The sequence below is a fragment of the Lichenostomus cassidix genome, chromosome 4, assembly GCF_008360975.1.
Source record: "Lichenostomus cassidix isolate B80296 chromosome 4, HeHo_3.0, whole genome shotgun sequence".
NCBI classification, from domain to species: domain Eukaryota; kingdom Metazoa; phylum Chordata; class Aves; order Passeriformes; family Meliphagidae; genus Lichenostomus; species Lichenostomus cassidix.
This window is the reverse complement of record NC_139484.1, coordinates 37,521,339-37,548,076: the sequence shown is the minus strand read 5'-3', so window position 1 is coordinate 37,548,076 and position 26,738 is coordinate 37,521,339. Positions and strand designations below refer to the sequence as shown.

The following is a 26,738-nucleotide window of genomic DNA, read 5'->3' as shown; positions in this document are numbered from 1 at the left end:
TATATATAATCTAAATCTACATTCTTTTAGTTTAAAACCTTTTACCCTTTTCCTGTTTCAACAGGCCCAGGTAAAATGTTTGCATCCATCATTTTAATAAGCTCCTTTTTAGTACTGAAATGCCACAACCAAGTCTCATCAGAGCCTTCTCTTCTCCAGACTGAACAGCCCCAACTCTCTCAGCCTGCCTTCATTGGAGAAATCTTCCCACCCTCTGATCATCTTCTGATAACCCTACTCTGGACCTGCTCCAGTAGATTCACATCCTTCTTATGTCAAAGACCCCAGAGCTGGACTCAGTACCCCAGATGGAGTCTCACCAGGGCAGAGTAGAGGGGCAGAATTATCTCTTATCTGCTGGCCATGCTTCTTTTGATGTAGCCCAGGATCTGGTTGGTCTTCTGGTCTGTGACAGCATATTGCTGGTTCTAGCCATTTTATGTGGGAAAGTCCCCTGTCTTCCACCTGACAAGTAACTGTAACCTCATGACCACTGCCTAATTATAGATGTACATTTATATTACAGCTGCCTATGGGCCTGTTGGTGTTCCTTTCTTCCAATCATTATTAGTAGGGTTTTTTTTTTCTTATTCTATTATTCTGTTTGGGGAGAAGAAAATTAAATTTGCTAGTATCAATAAAGATTTCCCAGTAGGATTAAACCAAAAATTTGTCCCACTGAATTTTTTTTTACCAAAACCTGGCAGTAGATTAAATGACATCTCAATGATAATTAGAAATACAAGTGGCAAGGAGGTTGAAAGGAAAAGGCCTCATCTTTAGCATTAGGTGCAATCTGGATAATTCTATAGAGAGAATTTGTGGAATACCTATAAAAGTGTGGAATTAAAATGCTGGGGTTTTTTTAACAGTCTTACACGCGCTGCTAGTGGAGCTGAATATCTACCCAATTAAAGCTAAACAAAGCCTTACTGTTGAAATAATGAGACTAGTTTGTTAAGCCAGAAACAGAAATTCAAATAGTACTTAATATCTGGAATGATTTTTTTCCCTCCTTTTTGCATGGAGGCTTAATTGGGTTCATGACGTTATCTGAAGGATGGAGACAAATTTACTTAATTTATGTTTTGTAAGCATGGGAAATCTTTCTGGGTATATTATCGGGGATAAGTATGTTATATACAAAGAAAACACTAGTAAAATGAACAATGGATAAAAGTCAGTCTATGTGTAATGAAGATGGTGAGTTAAAATATTCTGCTGTTACCGTTGGATTAGAGCAGGTAAAGGTTGAGGAATCTGGCTTACCTGCCTAGCAACAGAGACTACAGCCTGAATCACATGAAAGACACTGTAAAAGCTGCTTTGTGTACATTTGACTTTGAAAATAGGCAGAAACGCTGTTTTGAAGAACAACATGAACTACCCAAAAAGCATGCTGGAAGAGCTATTTTTCCATCTCCTACTCTCAACTTGTATGCATTCAGCATCTGCAATAAAGAAATTTTGTATTGTTTATTGTAAAGTGTAGAATTATAATGGTAAGTATCAAACACTGAGAATGTGATGAATTTGTAGAACTTGGTAGATCAAAAGAAGAATTAAAGGAATCTTGAGAAAAATTCCTTCAGGAGAGAATTAAAATGCAATAGGAATGGAAAAAGGAATTTTCTAGACAAAAAAGGGAAAATACCGACACATTAGGATTGTCTGGAATATGCATACAATAATATAATTTTCTATGTGTATGAAGCTCCACAGAAAGCCCTCTAAATACACATTTACAAGCTTAACATTTTCTTCAAGAACTTCAGATAGTTTAATATTTGACTATAAGATTGCATATTTTCAGTGTATGTGTATTCTGCACTATTAAGTACATATTAGTGCATAATCTATGCTGAAAGTAAACACATAGAGGTGAACATTAGTCTGCGGCTGATCTGGTGGCCCTTTATTTGACAGTGATTTATTTTTTTGAATTAAGATCAAGAGAGAATTTCATTAAATCTAAGATTAAATTTAAAAACAGAACTAGAAAAAACTGAAAATACAAGTATTTCTTAGACTGGGTTTATTCCCCTTTGAATACCTGGGGTCATCAACTAGAAAAAGAATTCTGGCAAAATATGCATTCATGTCCTTTGCATTCAAATCTTCTGGCAGTGCCAGGGAGAAATGAGGACTGACTGCTCCCTAAGAAAGGTAAGCTGGGAGTCAAAGTTGGCCCAGACCCTGGTACAGCAAATGGTGCATGAGGTCCATGGGACATCCAAGGAGCCCAGCCAGGAGCAAAAGAGGGTGGGGCCAAAGACAAGGCAGGACACAAAGGCTTCTGACAGGAAAAATCAGGCTAGAAGTATCAACAATGTGGGACTGAGGTCCACTGGGGAGGCAGGACATTCCCCAGATGGAGCTGAAATGGGGTGTTTGGCACGTTGGCAGGGGGCAGGGTAGAGGGTGAGGGGGTGAGGCTCCAGGTGAAGCTGAACAGGACAAGTAACTCATATCTATGTACACAGGGCTATTTCAAACTCTGACATGAATTTTTAACAAATTAAATGTCAGCTATTAAATATGACAGCCTATCATTACGCAAGAAATTCTAGCTCTTTCCTACATTTCAAAGTCAGGATAAACCTTACTGAATGATAGAAATTATACAAACTGAAAGTTGTCCAGTTCAGATTGAAAACCATGTCCCTAAATACTTTGTAAAATATACATGGTAAGTTTTTTTCAAGGAATATCTAACAAACCAGCTAAGTAAAATTGAACAGCATTCAGTTGTGGGCTTTGGGCTATTATGCTGGTAACTGTAAACAATCTGTATCGGTGGGTTCAGCTGTAGAAGTTTTAGGTTAATAAATAGGTGTTATACTATTCTGCCTTAACTACTGCATATGGTCAGAATCTAAAAAAATGTAATTTATAGCTACACAACAATTTTTAATTGCAAGAATGCTAGGTACTAATAATGATATTTCTTAGAGATCACTGTACAAAAAAAGAATTTTTACAATAAGGACTTGACTTAACATTCATATTTTTTAGTGATCTTCCTGTTGCAAAAAAGTTTACAGTTTGAGAATCAAAAGTAAGATTTTGAAAAAAATAGCTACAAAAAGTATATGTGTTTGTTGAAATTTTCCAAACTAATTTTTAATAATTTGTACAGGCCAGAATTTCAAGCTTGCATGTTATGAGAATTTCTTTATTCTTGTAATCTATATAAACAAACAACTGTCATTTTGTCATCACTTCAATATGGAGTTTTACCTGAATATTTGAAATACTGATTAACAATGAAGAAGGAAGGTAAAATATGAGAATAGATCAAAACTTCTTGTGAACTGTGTTACATCTCTAGAGGTAGCCAGTTATGGCTGACTGTGGAAAAAGTAGATGGAACAATAAGCTCTAAGTGATCACACAGACTCTAAGCAGTCATTGAGAGGTCCGTGAGGGTTTATAGTTGAGTTGAAAATAACAGTTCTGATAATTTCTGTCATGCTTGTGTAGACATTTACAAATTCTACTATACTGCTATAAAATAGGATAATACCGTCTAGTTTGCTTTGTATGAATTTACTGATAATTCCTAATATTCTTTCTAAATTTCTTGCTTACTGCTAAGTGCTTAGGTGACATTTTGAAAGAACTGTTCATGGTGATTCATAACAGTCACAAAGGTTACTTTAAAGTCAATTCTGCAGTACTTTTCTGTGTGCAGTGCTCTTTTTCCTGACATTGTTCATCTTGCCATTCAGCTCTAGTTTAGTGACTCTAAACTTCTGATGAGTATATAAATTTTTAGGTTCCCATTTTGATATGGCATGGGATATTTTGAAATGTCATTATTTAAGGGTGTTCGAGAGACAGTTTCATAAGGCAATCATAATTACTGAAATTCTGTTGGATTGAGAAATTCCAAATTTTAAGTTCAGATGATGAAAATGTCATCTGTGTTTCTTATATACAAAGTAATTTTGATTCTCAAGTATATTGAACTATGTAGGGAACTTATGACAACACTATCACACTGTAAATCTATCTTCATGTTCTTAGCTGTGGTTCTTTGTTTAGAGAAAATATTGCTTGCTGATGGCACATCTATGAGTTAATTTTAAATGAGTCTTGATTTGAGTATGTTTGCATTGAAAGTCTGAAAGCTTGATTTACTGTTTTAGGTATTTTAGATGGGTAATGATATAGCCATTATGTGAGATATTATTATGCAAATTATATTGTCCACAGTGACAGTGGTTGTCCATATATTGTGGGTATTGACATATGTTATAGAGTTTGTGCAGGACATCTACCATGTCTTGGAAAAGATCACTCTTGTCAAGAGATACAAGATTTTTTTGAACATGATAGATACTCTGAAAATGTCATGGTAGAAGATGACAGGAATTTTCTTTCTTGTGGATTAATTTTCAACTGACCATGTCTGCATGACAGAGAAATGTTTTTAAACTATAGAGTAATAATTCGGAAAAATATTTAAGGAAGAGTGCTAATCTAACAGTCTTGTGATGTTATTCTTACATAATTTGCTCTCTTGATTCACATAATCTCACTCAGCAAGTTTCCAAGTTATCCACTGCATAAAAGTTCACATGTGAAAACAGACATTCTAATTTATGTATCTTAATTTCTATAGTTCATGCTTTAGTAAGGAAATGTGGTCTTTGATTGCCTGGCATATCTTATTTTCTGTGACAGAATTGGCTGTTAGTGTTACCACAGTGAAATATTTTAAGATTTTTAAAGAAGTAAAATATTACACACCTATATGTCTCATATATATATACATCACAGCCTTTTGGCTTTCTGGTACTAGAGACAAACTTAATTAAGTTTGCAGAGTGAAGACCATCTGCTGTAGGTCATAGGAACAGAGATGCAGCAATATTTTTGTATTGATTACATGGAAGAAGATAAAGGCTATTTCTCTTAAAGTAAGCAGCAGTTGAAAATAAGAAATAATTGTGTTTTCCAGAAAAACCATGTCAAAACCACTTTTTGTAATTTACATGAAATCTTAAATACGTCAGATTTCTTCCATAATGATATTAGGTAGTTATGAAGAAAATTTTCGTGCTATTTATACATTTTGGCAAGTAACTTTATTTGTCCGTGTACAAAAACTGTGGGGAAGGTAAGAGCTGGTAAAGCGGGACCAGATTTTGTCTTTATCCACATTAAAAAAAGCTGAATCTCAATGAATTTGAGTTTTTCTAGCAACACTGAAGAGCAGTGGTAATACAAGTAGAAAAATTTACAGTGCACACAAAATATAACTGGTGTGAAACAGAGAAATGGATCAGTGCCAGCTGATGGACTTTCTTCTCCCTCTTTTCAGAGTATCTGCTATTGCCATGCCCATATGCTATGACCAGTACCATTCTTTTCCCATCAGTCTTGATCAGAGTTAAAAAAAGAAATGGATACATCATGCAAAAAACCCCCAACCAAATACAATAGAAAATAATCGATGAATAATTAATTAATTAACCCCTTTTTTATACATTATATACTACATACTCTTTTAACTAACCTGTCTTTTCTAAAGCCTCTGTCTGTTTCTAGACTTTTTCAGGCTTTAACTTAAATGAGATTGTAATGACTTCCCTATATATTTGTACAATATTGTTTATTTCATTGAATCCTCTGTGCATCACTCCAAGATAAAGACATTGATGATTATTAATAAATATTACCCCCAAGGGAAAATAGGGTTATATATAAAGCTGCCTTTTTCTTTTTTTAAGTAAATGCACTTAGAAATGCATAAGCTTTTGAAAAATTTAATTCAGGTCCTTGATACATCTGTAAGATTATCCTGTATTCTACCTTTTCCTTTTATTCTGGGTAAAATAAAGCATATCTAAGTCACAAAGAAATAGTGTATCATCATGTGCACATATATCCCATTGTAGCTGACGAGGTTACTCTTGTAACACATAATGCTTAAACAGCACGAGTAGCACATGCAGCAGAGCTGTAACAAATGACAACAAATGTGCTTCAGAAATGAAATGGATAGCTTTTTATCTGAAAGAAGAGGAGACCATAATATGAAATCCCATTTTGACAATGGTTTGGCCTTTAGCAGAATATAGGAATTATTGTTATTGATGCTGTTGCATGTATTACCTTTCCACACATTAATTTTTACTGCAGAACCCTTAACATAAATGAGAAAAACAAATATATGTATGTATGGCTAAAAAGAAAATCCTTATTTGAATCCTTATCAGTATGGATAGTAGGAAAATGAGATAGTTAGAACATGGTTTAGGGACATTTCAAAACACTTAAATATTGCAGTTTTAAAATTTCCCTTATGTTATCACTCACAGAGGTTAAACTGCTTAATTCTGTTGTCTGAGTTCATTATGTAGAATACACCTCTGCATATTTTGAAAGATGTTTTGGGCCTTCATAAGCATGCCTGTGTAAAAGGTGATTTTGCAAGTTGTATGCTAACATTACAGTATTACACAAAAGCCTGTTTGAGGCCTCTGTGGAGAAATTAGAATTTTTTGTAAAATTGAGGTGCAATGATATTTCATTACTCTTTTTGATAAAACACCAAGCTTAGATGAAGTATATAATTCTGGAAATGCAAGCAAAATGTGAAAAAAGAGCATGGAATGATCCAAAGGAAGAAACACATGATGAAAAATCAGAACAAGATGATAAATGTGTCACTCACTCAAGCACTCACTGTGCTTTTCCCCTATTTATTTGAAAGGTTGCTTGCTGACAGCCTCTTTGTTTTCAGTTCAATTTCACAGAATCACACAGAATCACAGATTACTCTGGGTTGGAAGAGACCCACAATGTTCATCAAGTCTAACTCTTAAGTGAATTGCTCATAAGGGATCAAATCCATGACCTGGACATTATTAGCACAATGCTCTACCCAACTGAGCTAATACAGCTTGCTATTCACAGCCACATAGGCACTGCTAAATGAAAAAAAATAGAAAAAAACCCAAAAAACTCCCCAAAACTCCAATCTCACTGAGAAATACATCCAAAGAGCAAAAAAATGGCTTCAGAATATCACCTGCCAGCAAAACAGCTTCTGAAATGCAAGAAAAACCCACCTCAAAACCCTAGTAGAGGACAATAAAATCCCTTGTTGCAGTGGCCCATTGGCAGTTAAGCCTGGGCGACCAGCCGCGTGGGTCAGTGAGGATTGAAGAGGAATCCTGGGTATGAGATAAAAGCCGTCGCTGGCGAGGTTAGGGCGACTGGTTAGTCTCCACCCAGAGGACCCTGCGGCTGGAAGCATTAGTATGCACCAAGTCATAAGTTTATTGGCCCTGCTCACTTCCCCGCCTTTATCCCATTTATGGTTTATGTTCCAGTATGTTCTCCCCAGCACGGTACCCCATTGGTTTCTCAATTTCGTACCCTCCCTAGTGATATGATTATTGGCTTGTACCCCTTTCCTTCTCCCCTCGGACTTTCCCTGGTTGGCTCTTTGGGGCCAGCCACTCCCCTTTTCCCTTTCCTTTCAACCTTGTGCAGCCCTTTGTTCTGGGCTCTTGAGGTCCAGATTCCTGCCCCTCTGCCACCCTCCGTTCTCCGTCCCTCTCTGCTGCCCTTCGCTCTCCACCCCTGGACCTGAATAAAACCCTTTGGAATCCCCAGCGAGAGAGTCTGCATCTCCTTCATCTCTGCCTTGTTTCCTCTCGGGCTACTGTCCCCCGAGCTCCACAGTTCTTCTGTGTGCTTCACTGCCGCGGTGCACCCAGAGTGCCTCTGGCTCGGCCGTTTGCCCTTCCGTGCAGCTTTTGGGCTTTCAGCCACTTTCGGAGTGCAAAGCCACAATCCCTAAGTAAAATCTGTTCAAATACTGATAATGGTATTTAATATATTAATTAAATTTATTAACATTATTAATTATCATAAATAATAATAAACTATTTTTATTTTATATTTTTTATTATTATTCATAATTATAATAGTTATTTATTATTTATAATAATTATAATAATATTATAAATTTATTAATTTTATTAATTAATATTAACTAAATTATAATAATTAAATTAAACTAAATATATTAATTAATCTGTTAATTAATAGATAATATAATTTGTACTGTTGTTATGTGCAGCATATTTTTCCAAGCAAAATCAAGTTAAAAATACAGATTTCAAATAATTATTTTTAATACACAGATTATGTTTTTTACTACCAGATGTTGCTGCTTTCATCTGGATTATATTGTCTTTTAATAATTTTATTTTAAAGCGGGAAATGACCCCAGTGGATTACAAATTATCTCGCTAGTTTGCAAGTACTGGTCAAATCGCTTGTGGAGAGACTTTTGTGAAGGGGTTGTTTTGATAATGGCTCTGTATCAATTATTTAGGAAACAGAGAAAAATGAGGTTTAGCCCTGTGCAGTACACAAATGGAGTATACAGTTCATAAAGGAAAAATTAATGTCTGGTTCAGACACTGAAAAAGAGACTGACCTTATATTTCTGACAGGCCCAGGAGTCAATCAAAGAGCACAGTCCTTTAGATACGTGCTTAGTTGCATGTTAAAGTTCATATTTGATCTATATGGTCATTGAAGCAATCATTCCTTATTTCTTTTTGGCCTTTCTCACAAGTATAAAATAGAAGTATTACAGTGAAAGGACAATTTATTTCAGCTATATGAAGACAATTATATTAGTGCTTAATTGTGCTTGAGCTTCTGTAGTTTCCATTCAAATTTCTGCTGGAGGTCAAAAATATTAAGCTTTACGCTCTTCATTTCACATAAACTTACAACGGTAAGGCTGAAGGGAATACTGAGGTGAAAGGACACCATAAAGCTGAGAAATTCTGCCAAAGGAGTTATCATGAACCTGCTGAATTTACATGTGTTTTATTTGCACTGTAGAAGCCAAAAGTGTATTTAATTAGATAGAGAAAATTCTGAAAAAAAGAAATCCTGTAAGAAGGAATGTTAAACAAAGGTCTCACAAAGCATCTACAGCTTCAGGAAGCACAGTTTTTATTTACCTTCTATTATGGTTTCTGTACTGTATGTGTCAAAAGTGTTAATTTTGTTGTAAAAATAATTTCATTAATTTCTAGGCTGTGTAGTTAACATGGCAATACTTTATTATAATGAACCAACTGCTCTTAATCTTAAAATAGAACTCACAGCTTTTGGTGAATTATTGTGGGGTTTTTTTGCCTTAAACTGCCATGGTGACGAGCGCAATATAAATAAAAATGTTAAGAAGAAAAATGCTCCATTAAGCCAAGAGTAAAAGTCAGGCAACCTAGGTTAAGATTTTTCAAAACTGGAACCTAAAGTTCAGCCCAGAACTCTCTAATTACACACATAAAAAATAACCTGGTGCTTGCTTGTTCTGAGGCTTAACTAAATTTCAGTTAACTCAAGAAAACCCACTGTGCATATAACTAGCTGGCAAAAAGCAAGTTGCTTGTGTAGGCACCTGAGTATGGATGTAAAAGCTCATCTTTAGGACCTAATTAAGAAAAAAACTAAAAAAATTATTTGATTCCAATTATGCCGCATTGGATTATTGTGAAGTTTTTGGTTGTTTGGTTTTTTACTTTCTTTGTTTCAATATTAAATAATTTCTTGCTTTGCTTTATGTCTAGGCAATGGGCGATGAGTTTTGATGTGAGAATTCTATCTATTTCTTTCTCTGTCTAGTTTAAGAAAAAAAAAAATTCTCTAGACTCCATGACTGTAAAGAGGAGCCATTAAAAAGAACTATTGGAAAGACAATTGAAGTCCAAAAATCCATGGAAACAGAAGCAAATTAAAAAATACCATGGAAAATATGATTCTAAACATATCTCGTAATTCTAGGAGTGGAAATTACTCTTAATTTCTTGACATTTGTCCTTATTCACACTGTGCTAGGCAAGTTTTTTCACCTTTCCATATCTAACTTCTCTGCTGTATGTTGTAGGTGGAATAACAGTATTTACTCATCTCTGAGAGTATTAAGAGATTAAATTTAATAATGCCTGTGAAACACGTGATTAATCATAGATGGAAATAATACAGAAGCATGGATTATTATCATTATTAATTAAAAGAATCTCCTGAGACTGCAATTATTATGGTCAGGTGATTTATTTTCTAAGAGTATACTGTACTGTTACTTTTAAAAGGATTTTTGAGCACCCTTGGAAGAAAACACAGCTATATTGTTAGCAAAGTTGGATTTATAATCTTATTAAAATTTTCAGGTTTTTAAAAGACTCATTATTTCATCAGTTGAATTGATGAGTGATTGTTATGCAAATCCTCTTGCATTTCTTTATGGGTAACCTTTGGACTGGCATTTTAACTAAATATTATGTAAGATTTTTGATAAGACACAATAGAATACTAACAGAAGAAATGACAGCAGTTATTGCATATGTAAAATGTCCTCTGGAGTTAGAATGTTTTTAAAAATGACAGGTTGAATACTTTGACAATAAAAACATTCAGTGATCCCTTCTCTAGTTCTCAAATACACCATTAGACTAAAAGTGCTCAGTTTTCCAAGCTGATTGCATTTTTTAATTAGAAGTGAATGTGCTGTTCTATGACAAATGCAGTACTTTCTAAATAATACAAAACAAAACCACATTTTATCACCATCAACATTATCATTGTGCAGTAAAACATAATATTTGGAATGATCACCTACTAAGTGAAGTATCCTTTTTCTTAGTTAAAAATTGCAAAGCAAGGAAAAATCACTTCTTACCCTAGTGCAGCAAACCATTACTTTTTTGCTGCTAGTTTCAGTGCAGTAAACTTTTACATCTCTTCAGTATTCTAGAGCATCTCACCACCTGCAGTTGCATTCAGGAGTTTCACGAAATAGAGAAGGATTGGTGAAAAACTGTGCAGAGCCTCATCTTCTGACTTTGGCCTGGATCTGCTGAACTTCACCACTGAACAGAGAAAAAAAGGAAAGCTAAATATTGGACCAGGAATCTCTGAGATGAGATGGGAGATAGTTTGAAGATCAACATGTTTTAGACAGACTCCTTTCCTAAAAGCTCAACAGAACCTCAAACCTATCTGCCTGTAAGAGATACTTGGCAAGAAGATGACTAGTATTCCCATTGTTGAAGCATCCATTCCGTGCAGGTAGCCTGGTGAGCAGCTGCAGTGTGAGCTGCAGGTTGAGCTCTCCAGGGCCAGGATCCCCAGCCTGAGCCAAGGGGCTGTGAACTGCCCTCCCTTTGCATAACAAAGGGCACAGGGAGCTGTAGACCAGCCAAGTGACTGGACACTGGGAGACACAGCAGGAGCTGAGGATCCCAGACTTCTGCCCCTAAGGCTGTGATAGTAAAAACCCCAGGAGTTCCTTTGTCCTGGGTCCCTCCTTGGAGGCACCAGCTCCAGCTGTTATTTTATTGTCTAGTTATTTGCACTACGATTAAATTATTTCAAGTATTTGGGTGTCTGAGACTCTGCTGTGGGAAACCTGGGTTTGAGCCAATAAGGGAACCTGGTGTGACTGTGTGAGTATGTGGTGTGTAGCTGTGAAGGGTCCTTGGTCCCAGCTCAGATGGTGCAAGAGTGACTCACAGTGTGGGTTTTGGGTGCTCAGACAGGGAAATTTCCTTAACATCACTGAGTTGGGGCTCAGCACAGTAAGACAAGTCCCCACATTCCTAAAAACAATTTATTTTCATGGCACTCAAAATGATAGAAAAGTTTAGATCGTTTTATTTGCCCTCTGTTTTCAAAGAAATCCTATTTTTTATTCCTCACGGTCCCTTTTTTCAAACTTGTTTTCATGATCATGAGAATTTCAGAGTTTTATTTTACAGTAAATAAAGAAGTTAAAAATTACAGACTCTTATGATTGCGTGATTCCAAAACCTGAGCATTTATGAAACATGTCAAATATTATAAAACTTGAAAAAAAGTGCCCCAGACTGACAACATTATCTGGTTATTTTGGTTCTCAGCATGCTTTTCCACATTATAATAATTGATCCACTTTTGTTATCACAATTGATTTATTCAGTTGATGTGTTCAGCTTGTTTGTTTTTAAATGAAAATAAAAATATTATGCTTTGCATCTTACTTTTCTACTGTACATAAGTAAAATATTTTCTGTTTTCTCTGTTGCCTATTGACAATTTGAACTGTTCTTTCTGAGATAATGAAGTCTAAGACAACTTAAATCCTTGAAGGCATTGTGTCAGACTACTTGAATCATGTCATCCAGGATGTGAAATCTGTTCTTGCTGGCATGCCAACAAGAAAATTAAAGAATGAAAGACAATTACAAGAGTGAAATTATGTTAGACTAGTTGACTTTCTAAAACAAGGCCTTTTTGATACTTTCTGGGAAACTCTTCAAGAAAAACTTATCTGTATGCATTGAGATATTTACAAGTCAACCAGCCTATCCTATTGACCCTTTCATTCTTGGATAATAAAGATTTTTGTTATGGTTTAGGAATGGTATTCTCCGATTTAGTGCTCCCACTGAAACCATGCACTGCTAGCTCACTCCCACCCTCCTTCCTTTGCAGAGGGCTGGGCAGGAGAATTGGACACAGGAAAGGTAAAGGTCATGGGTTGAGACAAGAACAGTTTAATGGAATCAGCAATGAGTTAAGAAAAGAAAGAGTAACAGCAACAGTGCTAATGACAGAGGTTACAAGAAAGAAGCAAATGATTCACATGGAAACAGCAAAACCCAACTGCTCCATCCACGATGCTATACCTAGCTGGAAGAGACCTGGAAGGGATTGCTTCTCCTCACTCCTGGCAATGATGTGAGCTGGTATAGAATAATCTCCAGCCCCTAGCCATGGCCCCTCCTGCAAGAACAAGGACAATTTGCTAATAGGCTTATATGGCATTACATTTGAAATCATTATGAGGAAAAGTTTCCACATATCTATTACATGGTTAACTGTGATTAAACTAGAGAATCCAGTGTAATCAGTGCTTTCAAGAAAGACTATAGCTTTTTAAGATACAAATTTCCTGAGAATAAGCTTATTTAATCACAGAAAAACCATGTATTGCCAGCTCTTAGGTAGATGAACAGATAGGTTCTGTGATTCTTACTACCTCAGAAGTTTTCCCACTTTCCCATCAAAATCTCTGAAACAGTAGATTCTTCGAAACAGCCTAGAGTGCCGTGGGATGAATTCCTCTAAGCAACACAGAAAGAGAACTAAATCAGATTGCAAGAAAGAGTTTAGGAATTTCATAGCAAGTATAGTGTGTATTATGGAGCTGCAAAGTGGTATTTTGTGTTTAGTTTAAATTATGGTACTCCATTAGGACAGTTTCATTATGTCCGTAAACAATTTAGTTTAAGAAGAAGAAACGGAATGGTGGCATGTGGAATAAAACCTAAACCTGTCATTCCACACCTCATGCTCATATAGCGCATGTTATTTGGAAGGCACATTGAGTATGTTGTAAGGATGGTTAGATTCGAACACTTAATAAATCACGTTTTTTAAATTAAGAAACTTTTATTTTTCATTATAATATGCTCCTGCACTTTCAAATATTTCCTTTTTCCTCCCTCAGGTTGCTTCAGTTCACTTGACTTTAAATTTTAATTTCTTAGTACTTGCTTGATCATGCAGAATAGTCTGCTCCAAACCAAACCTCTATTGATGATCCCTTATGTCATGTCTACTGTCCATTAAAATGATCATTTACCCCCATGCTTAAAAGCAACACATCCATCACAATAATTTTGCGCTGGGCGATGTGTCACAAAAATGCCAGAATAAAGCATCTTTGAAAAGGCAATACGAAAAGAAGGTTGTAACGCAAAACTGCAACAACTTTGTGCATAACAGAGAAATTTTCTTTCCGTTTCTGAATATTTGGAAATGTCAAATCACACTTACTGTACCACCTGCACAGACATACATCAGTCAATGGCAAAAGAACTTTCAGTTTCCTTCTCATCTCTTAGTGCACTTGTTTGCCTCTGCCCTGCAGAGAGGTATCACCATGCTGCTTAAGGAGGTCACTCATCTTGGTTTTATTATTTTCTTCCTTATGAAACTTTCTATTGTAATTTTATGGAGGCTTCTAATATGCTGCAATAGGATGAAGAATTCTAATATTGTGGGGAACTAATACACTTATGAGGCAAACGTTTCAGTTTACACTTTGCAGAATTACTGGGTTTTGACTTTCTAAAGACATAGCTGAGCATTAGTCATACAAATTATTTTGAGCTGTTTAAGAAAATTATTTTATTTTTAAAAATTCAGAAATATTTCCTTTGTATCTTCATAAATAAAATCAAGTAAGACTATTAAAAAAATTAAATTATATTTTAGGTCTGTAACAAAGTCTTTTTTTTAAATTTAGAGTCTTAATTTTATTTTTTTTAAATAAAGTAAGTCATTAAAACTATTGCCTTTCAGTTTAAATTCCTGTTTGTGTTAAATATATCCTCTAGGGAAGAGGAAAAAAAAATTCAAAATTCAGGGCTGCCAGATTCTTTCTTTTTTCTTCTAAAGAAAACAATGTCTGATGCAAATATGACTCAAGAAGCACAGAGATAATGTATTTATGTCTAATCTGATCAAGGTATAGAGACTGTCAGCAACCTCTAGACCATGAGAAGTAACCATCTTTCCCTCAACTGGAAAAAAACAGAAGCGACTTCTGCAAGACCCATGTTCTCTGAAGTAAGTAATCTTGCTTGGGTAAATTAAAGTTAGCTGAACATAAAGAAAATACATTTTTTCAAAAGTGGGCTAGATAAAAGATGAAGTATATTTTCAGTTCTTTATTTTCCTCGTCTTCATGCTAATTAGAAGAAAGAACCAAACAACTTAGGTTTTTATAGGGAAAATATCTACTTTTTATTACTCTAAATGTTAAAACCATTAATTGAATGAACCTCTCAAGCCCAGTGATTTTTGTTGTATAGAGCTGTCAGGGTGATATTTAAAATGAGTGAATATGGTCAGTGTATTAAAAAAAATCAGGCATTTTAAGTAGCAATGTGGAAAGAATAAAGGCCAATCTTTTAGATATAATTGCACTTGAAAGAATGCTAATTAAGTTAAGAATTGTAACTCCAGTGCTTATTGCGTATTTCTAGATCTGAAAATATAAGTAGATGGTGGTGGTGGGGAAACTGCATTCTTTGACAATGACACCAGGGAATGAAATGTGCATATATTGTACATTAGAATAAACTAACTGTGATGTTAACTTTCTTTTCATATTTCTTGAGAGAAACATATGTGGGTGGAACAAAAATGTACTTTTTTACAATCTTTTTCCTTCCTGGATTACGTGAAGAGTTGAGAGAGGTTGCAGCTTTTCATCAAATGGCTGCATAACTCCATTCTTTACCTCTCAATGTTCCTTCCTACATGGAGGGACTTACTGAGATGTTGCAGTGCTTGTACAATGTAGCTGCCTTAACTCAGGCAATCTCCAATTTTTTTAATCTCAATGTCCTCTTGGAGCCCTTGTGTCCTCTTATATAGAAATATACAAGTAACCAACCAAAGATAAATAGTGGTGATAATAAAAAAAGAAATGCTGTTTATAAGGAGGAGACTGATGTGTCAGCTACTGATGCATAGGCTAAAATATTTATGCAGCCCTTTCAGAAGCTGGTAGAGTGTGGAGGATAAACCTCTCTCTTACCCACAAACATATTCCTTGTCCCAGTAAATATGTCTGTATCACTGGCAACATCTAATAATCTACCAGATATTTCAAAATTAGCATTTCAGAATAATTAATCTTGTTGATAATCCACAATTCTTTCCACTGAAATGGTGAGAATTTAATTGATAGCTTGTGGTTTCCTTGCTCTGTATTCCATAACATAATTCATCTCTTGGCCCCTTGGAACACATATCTCCTAGTCGGCATTCTTATTAGGAATGACTAAATATCACCTCTGCTTCATACCTATTTATGCTACTACCAGGTGACCTGTTTAACACAGTTGTAAATAAGAAAGGTTCGTAGCTATAAAACTGCAGGGCAAATCCTCAAGGACAGCATTAGCTTTGACAAACTGGCAAAATACTTAAAAACCTTGAAAAACTGTGTTTGGAAATCCATAAAAATGAAGTTTTCAGCCTTAGTGTTATTCTAAAAATATATTTTCCTTTTTTACAGCATGAATTCTTTTCCCATTGTATTCCTCTGTACTCTTTAAAGTGACATTTAGCTAATGTAGCAAGAAGTCACAGCTGTTGGGGCGGGCTGTGAGACCACAGCCCACAATGTTTTAAACATAAAAACTGAAGACTGAGGATAAGGACTGCTCTGCTGGGTCACCAGGTATTTTTCTTGGAATGTTCCAGAGAATCACTTCCTTGATGACTAGAGATTTTTTTCCCTTATTTCTAGCATAAATTTATTCTTAGTTAGTGCTTACACATTTATTTTCATGCCAACAATATGCTTTGTCTTCTATAGCTCTTTTTCCCCCTAAGTGGTTACCCAATGATGTATTTAAAAAAGCAGTCATAGCCCCTCTCAGTCTACATTTTGCTGAAAAAGATTTTAAAAAGTAAATGAAACAGACTCTTCAGGCCTCATAAGGTTTTTCATTATTTTGATGAAGAATGTTAACTATCTTTGTTTCTGTATGCTATTTTTTTTCTTAAATATATGCAAATGAATTGTCATCTTTAAAAGCAGTTGGAATAAAGAGTTGGATAAGGAGTTGTCTGTTTTCGTAAACTTTTCCACATTGATGAAACTATACAATTAGCCACTGGGATAAAGACTATAACATGACAAGGAGTATTTTCAGGGAGAGTTATGAGTACACAAACACATACTGTGCATGAAAAACAATTGCCACAGAATTGGAATTTAAAAAATATTTAAATTTCAAATATGCAGTAAAAATTGTGCACCTTTAATGGGTAAAATATACAATTGCTTCTGCAGTTCTGATTATTATTATTTAACATGATCCATATTTCACCAGACCAATTGTTTGATTCTGAAACAATAAGAAAATAAAAAAGAAAATGTATAACAGCATATTTTGCTAATATAAATTCTACATGAATTTCATACATGAAATACATGTTCTCACAAGGTTTTCTAAAAAGTTTAGGGCCAAAAATGCACTGATACATCATGCTATCCTCCATATAGTGTTAAAAGTATACACAATGTTACATATTATTTTTAATAATCTCTCTCTTGTCGCAATAGTTTAACATTAGATTTTAACCTATTGTGAATTATAATTGATTTTTCAAACCAGCGTCCAGAGTTAAAGGCAATAATAAGAGACTCCTAGCTACAGAGTTGTCAAAGGGTGAGAGCAGTACAGTATAATATTAATCTATGATTTTGAGAGATGCTCCAGTCTCTTACTTATGTTAGTGGACTTTTGCTGGAGACTCTCCAGTAACTTCATCTCTCTCTTATACTTGGGAATCCAGAACCAGACACAGGATTCCAGATATGACACAGTAGTTCAGATGTGAAGATAAAAATATTTTACATGTGACAAGCAATTTTACTACAAGATTTGCATGTCATAATATCTTAATTTTTATAACTTTTGTATTGTGTTACAAAAATCCTTTTGGTTACCAGTACTTTTACATGTAGAAGTAAAACAGTAGAGCTCAGAGTATTAATCAGACAATCTTAGGTTGTCTATCAAGATACACATATGAAGCTAGGAAGATGGAGGCGAGAAATTTAGGAAAGACATTAGTTTTTTATAGATAGAGACATATCTCCTAGTCTGGCTCACAAAGCTTTTTGGCATGGTGGTTTTTTTTTGGTTTTTGGGTTTTTTTCTGTTGTTGAGCTGTTAAACCATGGTCAAAGATTGAAGCTTAATATAAGGAGAAGCTTCATCAGCTATTTGTTTCCTGCAGGTGGTTGGGATGGCTTAGACTGAAGATTGTCAGACCATGTGATTCAGGCCATAACAAAGAGAGAAGCATGCCATGGCTTAAGGACAAAAGCAAGTGAGGATATGAATTATGCATATGACAAACACAAAAAAGAAGAATGTTTGTAAATCTGGATCACTGATTTAATCGTAGAAATTACAATATAACTAAAATTGTATTTGAATAGTTACCAGTACTGTTTCCAGCTGGCGTAACTCGTTTTTGAAACTCATTATAAATCTTTAGATGCATATGTTTAAAGGTTTGCCTTGTCAAAAGGAAACACAATTAACCACTTATCTTTTTAAATAGAAATATAAGACATGAAAATCCTCTGTGTGTCAGTGAAATCAGTTTTGTTATTTTAAACATTCCCTAGTGAAAATGGTGTTTAAAGAGTTGCCTGAGTAGTTAACAGGAAACTTGTCTTGCTTCCTCAAATCCTGTTTTGAAAACTCCTATTTTTTCCTTTGAGAAAATAATTAATTTTGTTTGCAGTGCTATTAATTTGTTTTTGCAGTACAGGAAAATGTAAAGATAGCAGTTTGAGTTCACAGCAGATGTAAATTCTGCTTGCTTTAGGAGTCTCCATGAAAGCTATGAATCAGGAAACCTCTGCAACATGTATCTTCAGAGTCAACAGATCCTGAGCCAGCCCTTTATACAGCTCTCTCTGTAATGATAGTTTTTTTTAATTCTTAGAAATAATCTGTAATGCAGGCTCAACATTTATTTTCAAAAGAGAATTGTGGGGTAGTTGAGAACCGGAGTTTTAGCCTTCCCTTTTTTCATGCTGTTGTAAGATACACTGGTCTGCCATCAATACCAAATGGATTCAAAAGGATTTTCCACAGTTGTGACAGTGACTTCATTACACATTCATTGTAACAACATGCACACCATAAACAATTCATGCACACACACAGAGAAAGAGATATATGCATCTGTGTCTGTGTGTGTAAAGATACCTTCCAAAAATTCCCCTTGGGTTCAATGAAATATTCACATCAAATCCCTTAGTGTTTCTCAGCAGGCAGGGGTTGCACCTTGAGTAGAGTGTGGGGGGTGGGTATCAGCCTAGGCCTCATCATCAATAATGGTCTTCCAAGCATTGCAAACTTGAGCGTTTTCAAGCTGTGAGAATTGCCCCACTTGGAGAGAGATGTTGGCACAGCCCATTGCAGTCCAGGAGAGCTCAAAGGGCCTCACTTAGGACTGCTGTTTATTGCGTTGCAAGATGATTGCCTGTAGTCATCAGCTTCATCCTGGCTCTATCTCAAGTCAATAATTACCGAAATTGCTCAAAAGTCAATAACAATGGCACCATTTCACTCTAGTAAGATTAATTTTTCCAGAGAGTCTCATAACAATGGTACTGTTTCACTTGGGCAATGATTCAGGAAAATGATTTCCCAAGGCTAATGAGGATAGCTATGTATCCTTTGCTCCCCACTAGTCACGCACCTTATATTCATGAACAGCCTGAAACTGCTCCCACCTTTACCATCCAAGAGCTTCTGATATGAGCAAGAGACACTTCACCCCTCAGCTCATTGGGTCAAAGCTTATCAGGAGCTCCTGAGATCACAGAGCAGGCACAAAAGCAGATCCACCACCACACCTTGTTAAACTGCATTTAAGTAACTATAATTAATGTATTAGTTAAGAATCTATTTTGAAGGAAATATATTTATGTACCTTTGCTGAAAATTTCTCTCAAAATAACTAAGATTTTTATTTGTAAGTAAGGCAAGTCTTTATTTCAGCAAGTGGCCTTTGAGGGACAAGAAAGAAAAGAAGCTGGATTGTCTGACTGACAATATTATCTATGTCCAAAAGGCATATATCTGAAGGAGAGAAATCCTGACAGCTGAATAAATTGCTTCTACAATGCTTCGACCTGGAATTTTCTTCAAACCCTCCATTAGGACCATCAGAGGCATATGTGCAAGACCTTTTCCTTTTTTTGAGGTTCTCAGTGCAGCAGTGGCCCTTCCTGGCATGGATCAGAGCCTGCTCCGTGGCACAGGATGCCAGTTCAGCCCAGCCAGGGCCCTCATCCCAGCCCAACCATGTCTCAGGCCTGTCTGCCCCTGGCCCTGTCCTTGGGCAGGTTGATCTCCTGCATTGATTATGGCTTATTGCCATCCTTCCCAGTTCTTGCGGATCCCTCTGGGGCCAGCTGTGTCCTGTGCCTGCCTGCCTCCAGCTGTGGGACCATGTCTGTGCCTGAGGGGACAGCCCAGCTGCCTCATGGCTGCCCACCCTAGAGAGCAGCCCTTCTGCTGCTCCTCATGTCCTGTCCAGCTACTCTGCCTGCATAATCCCAAATCTTGGGCATCTCTGAGGCAAAAAGCTTTTTCTCACTGCTGTTAGTTCACCTTGCGGAACTGAATTCCTAAACTGTTCCTTCTAAGAGCAGGGGTGTACCTATGCAGCCATTAGGAAAGGGAACTACTGCTTCTCAACCAGCATGATTGAGAAACTAATCCCATGCTCTTGCACACAAAGACATTTGGGAATCTTAGAATTAGACCTTCCTGTTTCTTGTGGGTTTGGCTGTGCAGTAGTACAAATGCCAGGAGTCTACAGAGAGCACAATGCAGAAGGCAGCCTTGTATTGCAAAGTACTCACAACTAATCAGATTTTAATTAGGCTGCTTGAACAGCAGCAAGGTGCAGTGTCTGGCCCAGCGCCCCGTGGGTTGTTGCTGCAATGATACTTGGGTGAGATTGAAAGGCTGTGATGTTCTGCAGTTTGGGTGAGCAAGTGGCCCCTGTGCTGCAGCCAGACCTGCTCCTCCCACCCCCTCAGCCCCCAACATCACCAGCACTGTCGGGCAGTAAATGTCCATCCATCTTAATGGAACTGAATCATCTGCAAAAAAACAATCACAAATGAATAAATAAAATCCAGATTCATTGGGAAGCAAAGAGAGATATGAGGGCATTTTGTGGGGAGGAAGAGGATAAATTTTGAAAGAAATGAACTTCCTTTGGACTTTCCCTTCTGAGGGAAATGCCCTTGAAGCTGCCATGCTTATGCAGGGCCAGCATTCGCTGTCTGTCTCTTGTACTGGGCTTTCCTTCCTGCTCTGGGGGAGAAAGGTCTGATTCTGGGATGTTGATGCTAGAGTAGGTCTCATATGGCACATTAACATGTTTGCTGAAGCGAATAGTGGGGAATTTACCACATTTTACAAATGGAAGTTCTTACACACTTTAGACATGTTTGGGGAGCAGTGCCCCTTATAAACTTCAAATTCAGTTTAAAAGGGTTATATCCTGATGGATATGAGCTTCATGAATGATGTGGTCAAAACATATGGTCCTAAAGCTTATATTTTCTTTGAATTGAAGTTTAGGTCTTGAGGCAACTGACAATTTCTACTAGAATATTTTGTATTTCTAGTAACCATTTTACCTCAGTTACAGGATGCTCAGGAAACCTAGGAAATGTTTTCCGTGTGTCTGGAAAATATTCCCATGTGTCTTTAGATATGTAATTAATTTCACTGCGCATAATTCTTTCAATTATAAAAGGAAAATACTTTTGTATTTTTTGTGTCTGAAAAATTTGACTATTTTTTAGGTATAATACTATGTGGAAGGAATCAAACACACAAAATAAAAAGGAAGTTAGGAACCATAATCCAGAAAAATGTGCAAGAAACTGGTATGAAAATAAATTCTGTGAAGCGATTATTTTGAATGTGAATCAAATTTTTACATAATGAAGATTCACTGGTAAAAGCACAAGGGACACAAACGTTGTTTATACCTGTATAGTGCAAACTCCAGTAGTTTTGTTCATCTGAAGCTCTCTTCTGATGTGGCAGGCTCCGGGGGGGCGGCAGGAGCCTGCTCCACCCCCAGAACCGGGTCCCTGGTCTGCGTAACTCCACCGGATCCGGGGCAGGTGGGCCCCAGGGTCCGCTTGGCATGGCGTGAGTCTCCCAACCACAGAAATTCAGAGGGAAATATAATGGGAAGAAGAAACGACCTGGAATCCATCTCTGTTCTGCCAGGGAGGTTTATTTGGGGTAAGGAAAGAGGGTTACAGGGGAAGGAGGCAGGAAGGGAAGCGAGGGATGGGAACAGGGCCAGCAGCTCAGAGATGAAGACCTCTCTCTGGCACAGACGCTGGCTTATAAAGGGAAAGGAAGGGGAGGGACTTTCTCCCCTAGAGCCAGTCCCAGGGAGTCTGAAGGGAGAACTGGCAGGGGGAGCACACCAATAGGTTTCAGGTACAGCAGAGTGCGTATTTCAAAATGAACCAATAGCATACAGAGCAGGGAAACAAAGGAAGCACATGGAATCGTAAAAAACCACATTGCTACACTCTTCCCCCAGCCAATGTATAAAGAGCAGACCTATTTTTCACATAGAAATCAGTGAAACTGTGAAAAACTTGACAAATTCTGCCCTCATATAGAATTAGTTTTTGAAAGTCTAACCTGCACAATTAGAAGTAAATGTTAGCCAGAACTGGGAAAAATCCTGCACATTCTGATTATCTGTAATGATCTGTGACTTCAGGTCTTTAGAATAAGAAATCGGGTCATAACTGAAAATTGAACTGGGACTTTCATTAAATATATGATATCTATTGATTTGTATTGGCTTCCATTTTAAGAAAATTATATATACTTTTTCATTAAGAAAAGGGCATAAAATATGCCTTAAATAAATGTCTTAATCATCTGTCTTACTTTTTAATTTTGCTCAAGATGATCTAAATCATTAATCAAAACTAATATTGCACAATACAGTTTATACTTTAAAAAACCCCATATTTTTACCATTAAGAAGGACAAGTACCCCCTCCTTTTCTCTTTTAAATGCTCTGCTATTTTATCCTCATTAATGGGTTATGTATTAAAGGGGTAAAGCCCAAATCAATACATAAAGCAGTTATTTAACTCAACATAAATGATGTAATTCTACCTAAACTAGAGTATCTAAATGGTATTTTAAGAGGCTGTTCAGCCAAATGGAATACTGGTTCTTCCACTCATGTCATTCTTATGTTGAAATAAATTGCCCATATTTGAAAAACAAGGTGAATTGCTCAAAAAGCTGTTTTATAAAACATTTCATGAATAATTATAAACTGTAGTGATAATTTCAAATGTTCATTTCCTTACATTTTTTAACAGAAGTCAGTGTGCAGGATCAACTTAATAGAACTAGTTTATTATATCCCTGCAGTTCTGTTATATCTTCATAAAAAAATTATAAAGCACATAAAACTATTAGTCAGCATTGTTTTGTCATGTTAAAAGGAGCATAAAACTGCTGAGATTTTGTAGAATCATAGTTGTGAATTAATTTTAGTGATCCAGGGAAATGCATACAGTACAAATTGATACCAATTAAAAAATAATTCTAAGACAATCTTTTACAATTGATTATAACTTGTGATTCAATTGAAGGATGAGGTAAGCACATTTCTACAAAATCTAACACTTATACCTTGGTCAGGGACCTATTTGTGTGTGGGTTAAACAGGAGCAAATTTGTCTAAAATGGTATTTAATATATAGGAAAAACTGGACAATGGCTGAATATGCTGAAAATGTACTCACCCTTCTTTGAAACTAGACTTCTGGATGTGTAGGTGTCTTAGTTGCTTTGTAAATTTGTTATAAATGCCCAGCTCAAACCTAAACCTGATTAGGTTGCCAAAACAAAGGGACGCATAAAACACTTTATGTGGGAAAAATAAAGATCCATCTTTCATAACATAATCTTTTGGAACCAGGATGCTGATGACTAGTTTTATACCCTTTTCCTTTAGACTGGTCATTTACCTAAAAAAATCCAGTGGGGCAGTGGAGGGTGAAAAGAGATCATCAGAGGAAGGGGTAGACACTAGTTTTGTTTGTATTGTTTTAACTTTGTGTAATTTAAACTATCAATGTTAGTATTGTAACAAGGAAATGAAAAATTCTTCAATTAGAGTACAATGATTTGCATATACAGTGTGCTCGTTATGTTGATGGCAAGACTGCTTGCAATGTAGTGGTGATTCAAGCAGCCTGTTCTGTAGTTTGGATGTGAGAGGTTGGTGATGCTGTCATACTTTTCCAGTTAGCAAAAAGCAAGGATAGGAGCACTCCGTTGATCCCTTTTTGCCAGTTTGCCAAGTGGGGCTGGAACATGCCGCTCAGCCCAGGAAAAAGATGCATTTAGTCTGTGGGTGGCAGTTGGGAAGGAGAAGTCTGATCTCCATCCCCAGGTTTTATTTTATATATTTGATTTTCCCAGTAGTCAATAGGTAAGATCAGAGTTTGCAAGGATTTTATGGGCTTTTTTTCAGAGTTCTACTTTTCTAAATTCCAAATGTTTGCATTAAGTACTCTACTAAATATTTTAATGCTATAAACATGTTTGGAAATCATCCATGGAGCTTATTTGTTATTTAAAGCTTTGGAGAAAAGTAGTTATTTACAGCTTTTAGTCCATTTCTGTTAATTCACTTCATTCTGTCTTAACCACATATGTCCTTGACCATCTGTAATGCAGCAATAGCTGCCGGTAAAATCATGGCATCTTTTATTTCAAAAATATCAGAAACTTTTTAAAGGGGCAGTAGACTAAGCACAATCTGTTACAGATTCACACTTAAGACTCCCTTCTGCATATGAAGTCTATACCAACATTTATATTTGAAAAGAAGAGGAGAGTAATATTCTTAGGAAGATATAAATGTAAATCGGAGAATTATATTAAAATGTAGGGGTTTTTTTTACTCTCAGTAAACAATATTTTTATACTGCAGGAATAATTTACCAACTAGACTGAACAAATGAAGGCAATGTCCTGAATAACATAATTCTTACAGTTGAGCATCAGCATCAAAGCAGGGCATTTGAAGACATAAATGGAAAAGGTAATGACATTATCCTTGAATCTTCATAACTTTCCTAAAGGTGAATGTATTAAATAAGAACTGCTGAAGTGTTGTTGGCACTGCTTTATGCATCCCATCTGTTAGTCGTAATATTACATCAGCTAATTAATGCGTGTTACCTTGCATGTGAAACAATATGTACTCTGTTGATTGTAGAGTAAATCCTAAAGTGGTTCTCAATGGAGCAATTATTTGGATTTTTTTGGTCAGAAATTTAGGCATTTTTCCTAATGAAAAAATCTGTTTTCATAAAAATTTTCAAGGTTTAAAATTCTGTACTTTTTTTTAATCCTGGGCAGAAATAATTTGTCTTATATCATCCTTTTTTGCTTTGTAGAATGAATTATCTTAATTTTTTTTTTAAATTGTTATGCCGTTTTGTCTTTGTTTTCATGTGCAGTACATTTGATCTAGCTGACATGTCATAGTATAAATTGTCAAAAATTGTATTATGACATGACAGTAGCAATGGTGCACAACTAATTAAATTCAATAAAGTCTGTCATTTTTGCTTTTATTTTTTTAATCATGAAGGACAGCTGCTACCTAGTACTGAAAAAAATCTTCTTGACAGAAACTGCTAATCTTTGTGTTTGCAGTGGTGCTGTTGACACTCCTGAAGAACAGGATGTCATCTGGAGGGACCTGGACAAGCTCAAGAAGTGGGCCTATGGGAATCTCATGAAGTTTAAAAGGCCAAGTGCAAGGTGCTGCACCTCGGTTGGGACAACACGGGCTGGGGGATGAACGGATGGAAAGCAGCCCTGCCGAGAAGGACTTGGGGGTGCTGGTGGATAAGAAGGCCGTGGATGTGAGCAGGCAATGTGTGCTTGTAGCCCAGAAAGCCAAACATGTCCTGGGCTGCATCAAAATTGGTGTGGCCAATAGGGCGAGAGAGATGATTCTGCCCCTCTTTTCTGATCCCACTTGGAGTGCTGCATCCAGCTCTGGGGTATGCAGCAAAGGAAGGACACTGACCTGCTGGAACAAGTCCAGAGGAGAGAGCCATGAATATGATTAGAGGGATGGAGCACCTCTGATATGAAGGAAGGCAAAGAGAATTGGGATTGTTTATCTTGAAGAACTTCTTCAAACCAAAATCTTCAGGAAGAACTAATTGCAGCCTTCCAGTACTTAAAAAATGCAGGTAAGAAAGTCAGTGAGAGGGTATTTACAAGGGTATGTAGTGACAGGACATGGGTTTAAACTGAAAGAGAGTAAGTTTAGATTAGATACTATGAAGAAATTCTTTATTGTGAGGGAGGTGAAGCACTGGAACATGTTGCCCAGAGAAGTTGTGGATATCCAATCCTGGAAGTGTCCAATGCCAAGCTGGATGAGGCTTTGAGCAACCTGGTCTAGTGGAAGTTGCTCCTGACCATGGCAGGAGGGTTGGAACTAGATATTCTTTGGGGTCCCATTCAGCCCAAGCCATTCAGTATTTTTCTAAGTTCTTCTGATTATCTTGGAGTAAGTTTGAGGTGAATATTTTATGTCCCTTGTAGCAATTAAGAAAAGTCTATTTAGTTCCTAAGGTAGCAAGGTTGATCATCATTGGTGTAAAATTGTATTTATATTAGATGTGCTGCTCAGATGAAGTATCCTTATATTTTGCCAAGAGGAAAGAAATATGAAAATAAGAAAGTTTCAAACATGAAAATTTCAAGCTCTTTCTGTCAAATCTTACCTTCTTGGGTAACAGTTGAGCCCCAAGGTAGTTCACATTTTTTTAAACAATGACTTTGCTAGACACTAAAAACCTGTGCAACTGCATCCAGGTCTTTTTGGAAAGCCATTTACTTCACCTTGCTTCTTGTATGGATCTAGTGAATAAAATAATGTTTGATTCATTAATTGTTTATATGAAACTGTTGTTAACATATTAAAATATATGGATTCCATATCTAGCAATAATAATTGAATAATTGAAGCTATAAAATATCCCAATATG

At 36.3% G+C, this 26,738-nt stretch overlaps 1 long non-coding RNA gene across 1 annotated transcript; it reads right to left on the bottom strand.

Annotated features, from left to right (window-relative positions):
• Nucleotides 1–12,567: 12,567 nt before the first annotated feature.
• Nucleotides 12,568–13,998, bottom strand: LOC146438269 (uncharacterized). Its single transcript, XR_014852049.1, has 3 exons — nt 13,864–13,998; nt 13,064–13,148; nt 12,568–12,807 (listed from the first exon to the last, which is right to left on the bottom strand). It is a non-coding gene; the product is annotated as an uncharacterized LOC146438269 (long non-coding RNA).
• Nucleotides 13,999–26,738: the final 12,740 nt, after the last annotated feature.